The sequence below is a fragment of the Adelges cooleyi genome, unplaced genomic scaffold (assembly GCF_023614345.1).
Source record: "Adelges cooleyi isolate 19-005CV unplaced genomic scaffold, UGA_ACOO_1.1 ACOO_flye_CR_arks_rails_tigmint_CR_PRNA_574, whole genome shotgun sequence".
Lineage (NCBI taxonomy): Eukaryota > Metazoa > Arthropoda > Insecta > Hemiptera > Adelgidae > Adelges > Adelges cooleyi.
The window spans coordinates 7,518,825-7,525,560 of NW_026096268.1; positions in this window are offsets into that span (position 1 = coordinate 7,518,825).

Consider the following 6,736-nt stretch of genomic DNA (forward strand, 5'->3'; position numbering starts at 1 on the left):
TGTCTTACGTGGAAAAATGGGACCACTTTGTACTTGAATTCGGAAATATGTTGCACATTGGTGACGATCCTCACATCGCTGGCTTGCGTATCCAGTTAGCCAAACTCATGAATCCACAGGAAAGCATTAAAAATGTAAAAGAGTATCTGGAGGAAGTTCTTTTTGTGATTTCTAAGATAGTCAAGTGCGACGCGACTAGTCCGATGATTTTAGACGGCAACGAATTTAAAGTACCGTACCGAGAAGACGATCAAGATATAGCAGATTATGTGAAATCTGTAAGTGAAGAAGAACCGGTCGAATTCAACAGTCTTGCCAACGTGAAAGCTTTCATGTTACATCTCACCAAGATTTTCAAAGAGGTCGACTTTAGTGTGCTCCGTTCGCTCGTTGATTACTTCAATGAGAAGTCCGAATGAAATGCGTTTTGTAAATGAAAAAGTCCTCATTTGTTACTTAGTGAGTGTTTTATTTACTACTATAGTTTGCATAATAAAAGTTTGTTTTTGATCATGCGCAATTCTTATTAAATTAAAATTGATAATAATCGTGTTGAAATTTTTTTTGTAATATTATCAATTCTCGTTTCCATTAAATCATCTATTTTTGTTTAAATGTATATTTATTAATCAATTATTGAATTGTTAACTTTTAACTAATTTTGAAGACAAATTCTTGAGTAATAATAAATTGAAAATATTTTTTAAACTCATACAATTTCGGCGCTGAATTTTTTTTTTATTACCATCGATAAATATTCATAATTAAAAAAATTTAATTTAATTCCAAAAATTCGAACGATAAAATAATATAATACAAAATTAAAAATGTTTCAATTTCCCATTATTGTTATGTTTTATTTTTTACACTTCTTAGTTTTACTTTTTATAATAAAATTTCGAAGGTTATAACAAACCATCAAAATTTGTCAATTTTTTCCGAATTAGATGTACCATTTACACATGATTTGCGCACATAGATATTTTATTATTTTGCAACTAGTTCCTTTAATAATACGTAAATCGAATAGAAAATTAAAGAAAAAACAAAAAACTAGAGTTGCTGAGCTGACTAAATAAATGTTTCGATCGAATCATCGATCATTTTTCTATAATGACAATAATGATTGGTGTACTTAATATTGTAATTTTACTAAAAGGTTTGTTTAAATTGATTAGTTTAGAGTTACGATTAGAGTTGATCGTTTTTCTACAGTTATTTGTTGTAGTTTTTGCCTGCAATGATATAGTGCAAATATAGTTCAGACACCTGTTGACTGTCGAGTCATCCTCACTCATTGCAACTACAAACTTACAACTTTAAAGTGTAATTTTCCTCTTTAGTTTGGTTTTTCCATAATACAAAAATTTTCACTATAGCTTTTTAAAAAAATTGTACATGATGTAATAGCCCCATTGTAAAAAAAATCTTTGGTATACTAAAGAAAAAAAACCATTACAGTGGGGTCAGGGCATAGAGGGGACAGAGCATAGTGGGCTCCGGGGCATAACGGGAACGAAGAGGTCACAGGTTTACAGGAATTATATATAAAAGTGTTAAAATCACTTTCAAATAAACGCTTGTTGAATAATGTACTTTAAAACTAGCCTAAAGATAGAACCTATTCCTAAATGATCATACTCATAAGTATCCCACATGTTGTAAAAATGTATATACAGTGTGTTTCATAAATTATAAGACCATGTTACATTATTCGAATTGTTAGAAAGTATGAGGTTTTTTGGTATAATTTCGCACATCGGCGCATGTGTTTCAGATGTGACGCCGTGTTCAAAAGTAAACAAAAATATGATTTTTCACTAAATTATTGTCTATCGAGTTCTTGCCATACCGAAAACACAATTTTTTTTTTCTAGCGTTAAACCTAAAACACGATTTTTGTACTTTAGAAAACACGTGTGTGTTGATGTGCGATTTAATTTCCACTGTTTACACAAAAGATAATATATTACTAGTTTATATAAAAATGCTTTACACGTTCAAAAGACTGTAACCTTTATTTAGGTACACATATTGAGTTTGCGTTATAATATTTCTGCACCTAACGTCGACAAATACAGTATTTAGAATTTCATAGCCCACCTCATTTCTCGACGTTGTGTAATTGGTTCTCCTTTTGGCAAGAGGATTTGGGGACGGTTGATTTTGGAATATCTTAAAACTAAGAACATGTTATTTGCAAAAAAATTGGTTCCTTATGAAATTAATTTTTACTAGTGATTCTTACATAATGAATTAAAAAATATACATAAATTATACCCACTGCGCACTACTTATCAAAATGTATCGGTCTTCCTTTATAAATTACGTTAGTCACATGAGTAAAACATAACATCTTTAGAGTTTTAAATTGAAATAAGGAATAGAACATTAAACATATATATTTTTAACTTTGTAAAGGAACAACATATCTAGATAGATTTATTTTTGTTTGATAGCTTGGGTTTTCTGCTTGGACTCATTAAAATTTCGAAGTAATTGAACCTAATTAACCTACTTTTTTATTTAATGATTTTTCGTTCAAGTTTCAATAAAACTCAAATGATTATTAACGTAAAATTAAAGTAACATTAAGACTGTTTTTTTTATTGACTAAAATATTTTATTTACAATCGATAGGTACACATTCTGCACAAACAGTAAATTTAATAAATAAATACAATACAATGAATACGTTATATACATAACTTAAATGGTGGAGGAGGGAAGACATCCATCGATTCCATCCGGCAATATAAGCTAGTTGTTTGTTAGTTTGAAGACATTTTCATGTCTTTGTGCAGGTTGGCGTTTGAAACGTAGTAGGGGGACCTGGCGAAAACACGAAGAGTGATGGAAATGCTTGAATAGTCCTGGTGATAGACGACTTGGCGGTCCCCCAGTTTTGTATGGCATATAGCCATACATGAGGTGTGGTTTTCAAGTTAGTTGTATATCAAATGTAAAACTTAGGTATTTGGCTTTTCACGACGTAGGTACGACTTAATTGTTTACATACATGCTTACAAAAAAAAAAACATTAAATAAAAGAGTACATAAACAATTATGAAAGAGCTTTTTTTTCAAATAAACTATTGAATAGTATTATTTGTGAAAATGACATATACATATTCAATATTATTATCGAACCAACTATTAACCATCGGTGGTGATCGGGTGGAATATTCTAATGACAACCTTTGTTCATTGTATTTTTATATTATAAAGTTTGGCATCAACTTCGATGATGAAATAATTAAAATAATTACAACGGATTCATTTCATTATGCATGTATCATGCAAATAATTTTTTTAATCCATATGTTTGGTATTAAATTGTACTTTAATAGATTATTAACAGTTGATTATTAAATACATTTTTTTTGTCGTTTTTCCTTACACCAATATTAAAATAACACGTCGTCTCGAAAACAATGACAGCTCAGCAATAGTATTCTGTACACCGACCTATAGTTGTGAGCTATTTAGTGTTCAGCTTTCCTAACCATAAGGCATTGTATAATCTAAAACGGTTTAACTGAATACATTTAACAAGTAATAATGCGTTTGAAAGTGCTTATAACAACCGTTCTGGGTTTAGCGGTGTTTTATTGTCGATCAGTAGTGTGTTTAGAAACTGGCTACAAGTATAGTTCAAACGAAATATTATCTCCAGACGACCTCCATGATGATTTAAAATGCACTCATTTGTTTAGCGGGCTATTGCATATGCGGTTGATCGGATTCATGTTTCAACACAGGATGATTGCGACTGGAGAAATCATCAACATGATCAGATGGTACAACACTATTTCGGGAGTTTATATATTGTATGTATTAGATAAATCAAAAGTAGGCGTGTTATGGTTATTACACGTGTACGCAAGGTTGGCGAAAGGACACTTCAATTTTTCGAGCACAGATATAGATACACCAAAACAGAAAGAAAGAATTGCTATAAACATCATTTCTACCCACGAATACGTCACTAACCTATTAGAAAAAGAAATCGAAACCGAACGTTGTCACCCAGGAAATTTGTTTGATCGCCATGAAAAATGGATGAAATCCCAAAACCAACCTGATATACAGGTATCTGACATAAAACGGACGATGTTTAGGAACTTCGAAGAAATCGGTCATATAATAAAGAAAAACACGGAGGAATTGACTACCAGTTTGGATATCGAGTCGTTTAATTTCAAAAGATTGTTCATGAACAACATTGGTAGTTTACAATTAGCCAAGACGGATCTGATGAACGTGTATAACGTGCAAGTAAACTGGTCAGGCACTAATGTTTATCTGCTAAATTCTTGGGAAAAGGCTCAAATACTGGATTGGACAGCAACTAAATTACAAACTTTCAAAAAATACTATAAATTGGTGTTCCATTTCTTGAAAGTCATCTTTTTTCGACTATCTTTAAAACACGTACTGTACATAGAACCAATTACCGGTCCAACTAGAGTGTCTTACGTGGAAAAATGGGACCACTTTGTACTTGAATTCGGAAATATGTTGCACATTGGTGACGATCCTCACATCGCTGGCTTGCGTATCCAGTTAGCCAAACTCATGAATCCACAGGAAAGCATTAAAAATGTAAAAGAGTATCTGGAGGAAGTTCTTTTTGTGATTTCTAAGATAGTCAAGTGCGACGCGACTAGTCCGATGATTTTAGACGGCAACGAATTTAAAGTACCGTACCGAGAAGACGATCAAGATATAGCAGATTATGTGAAATCTGTAAGTGAAGAAGAACCGGTCGAATTCAACAGTCTTGCCAACGTGAAAGCTTTCATGTTACATCTCACCAAGATTTTCAAAGAGGTCGACTTTAGTGTGATCCGTTCGCTCGTTGATTACATCAATGAGAAGTCCGAATGAAATGCGTTTTGTAAATGGAAAAGTCCACAATCGTTATTTAGTGAGTGTTTTATTTACTACTATAGTTTGCATAATAAAAGTTTGTTTTTTGTTTATGTGTCAATTCTTATTAAGTAAAATAATAATAATCGTGTTGAAGTTGTGGTTTTTGTATTATTATCTATTAACAACTAAATTATCTAGTTTGTTTATAATATATTATATTATCAATTATTATTTTTGAGGACCATAGTAGCCTCGATGCGGTATCTAAAAAGATTTGGGCCGTTCTTTTTGGAGATTCCTGTGTGTTCCTTTATTTTCTATACTCGTACACGCTCTCCTAGCTGCTTCTTTTATAACGTTTAAATAATATCATTGTAAAACCCTTAAATGTAAGGAATCGAAATCAATGTTTAAGACAAGCTAGCCTTACAAAAGCGGTCGTTTAATTAACATACTCATCAATGTTAAATATAGAATTAAACGTCTTCAATTATTAGATTTCAGTGTGATTGTGTTTTATTGTACAGGGTAAAATTACAACTATAATACAACATATGTCTTAGTTGACTGGATTATTTGCCGTTTAAACGGCAAAGGTGCTGTCACTTCGCAACCGACTGTGTTAGCCCGCTGATCATGTCCGCACATTTTAAATCTTTATGAAGTTGGACGATTGTGGTTGATTCTTGTGGGCCATAACCGTAACCCGTTTCCAGGGATCTTACTGACTGGAAACCGATTGCTGCCGATATGCTCAGCACGAAAATTATTGGTAAAGTACGAGACATTTTTAACTTATCTTTTGTCTGTATTCTAGCAAACGTATAATCGGTAGTCAATTTTACGAATTGGAAACTCAATAGACAAAACCTCGAAGCTAGAATATAGAAAACAACCTAACCGTTTTACAATTTTCGGTTGACGTGTTTCAATCATGTTGACCCAAAAAAAATAACCTACTCGTACGTTAAAAAAATGTTTAAACAGATTTCAAAGTTATTTTTTTTTGTCGATTACTGAGAAGTGCTCAATGGTAAAACGTAATAAGGTCATAAGTCAATTCGATTCTTCGTGTTTTCACCATGAAACAATATGGAAAAATATATAATTTAAAAAGAAATTAGTTTTAGCTATGGAAAAATTAACTGCTACACTAGTATCTCCAAGTACCTTAGTTATATGGAAAAAAATTATTTTTAAACAAAACGCGATGCTTAAAAGTATTACACATCAACATGAATCGCTATTTAGAAATTAAATGTGCTTACATCGTACTATTAGGTTATTTGTTTGGGTTTTTATTTGGTTTAAAAACGAATTGTTTTAATTTGTTTTCTAATTTACAAGTACACATTAGATCTACTTTAACATCGTGTACTGACATCTCTGAAAGTATCTCTCATAGAGAAAAGGGCCCACAAAAAAAAAAATATATACATTTATTTTTTATTTTTATGTTATACAAATAAAGTAGTATCCGAAATTTGGTACTAACTAGACTATTGTAATATATAATTTAGAATGTTATGTTATTTAAAAATAAAAAACTGTTGAATGGTTGAGGCGTTGTTCTGGACACAAGTACGGAATTTTATACCAATTGTTGGTCTATTAAATATTTATATTATTCGTATATGAAAATCCCGGTAGGTAGAGCATAATAAATTGCATATACCCTGTGTAGTAGGTATTGTTAGTGTAATAAAATAGATGTTAAGCGTTAAAGCATAATAAATTCAAATACGAAAAAAACAACATTCGACCTAAAAATGTGTTTTGGGCAAACATAAGTTGTACAAATAAATGTTTAGTCCCGAACCAACGTCACGCGAACGCGTTTGCCGATAAAACAGATGTTTTT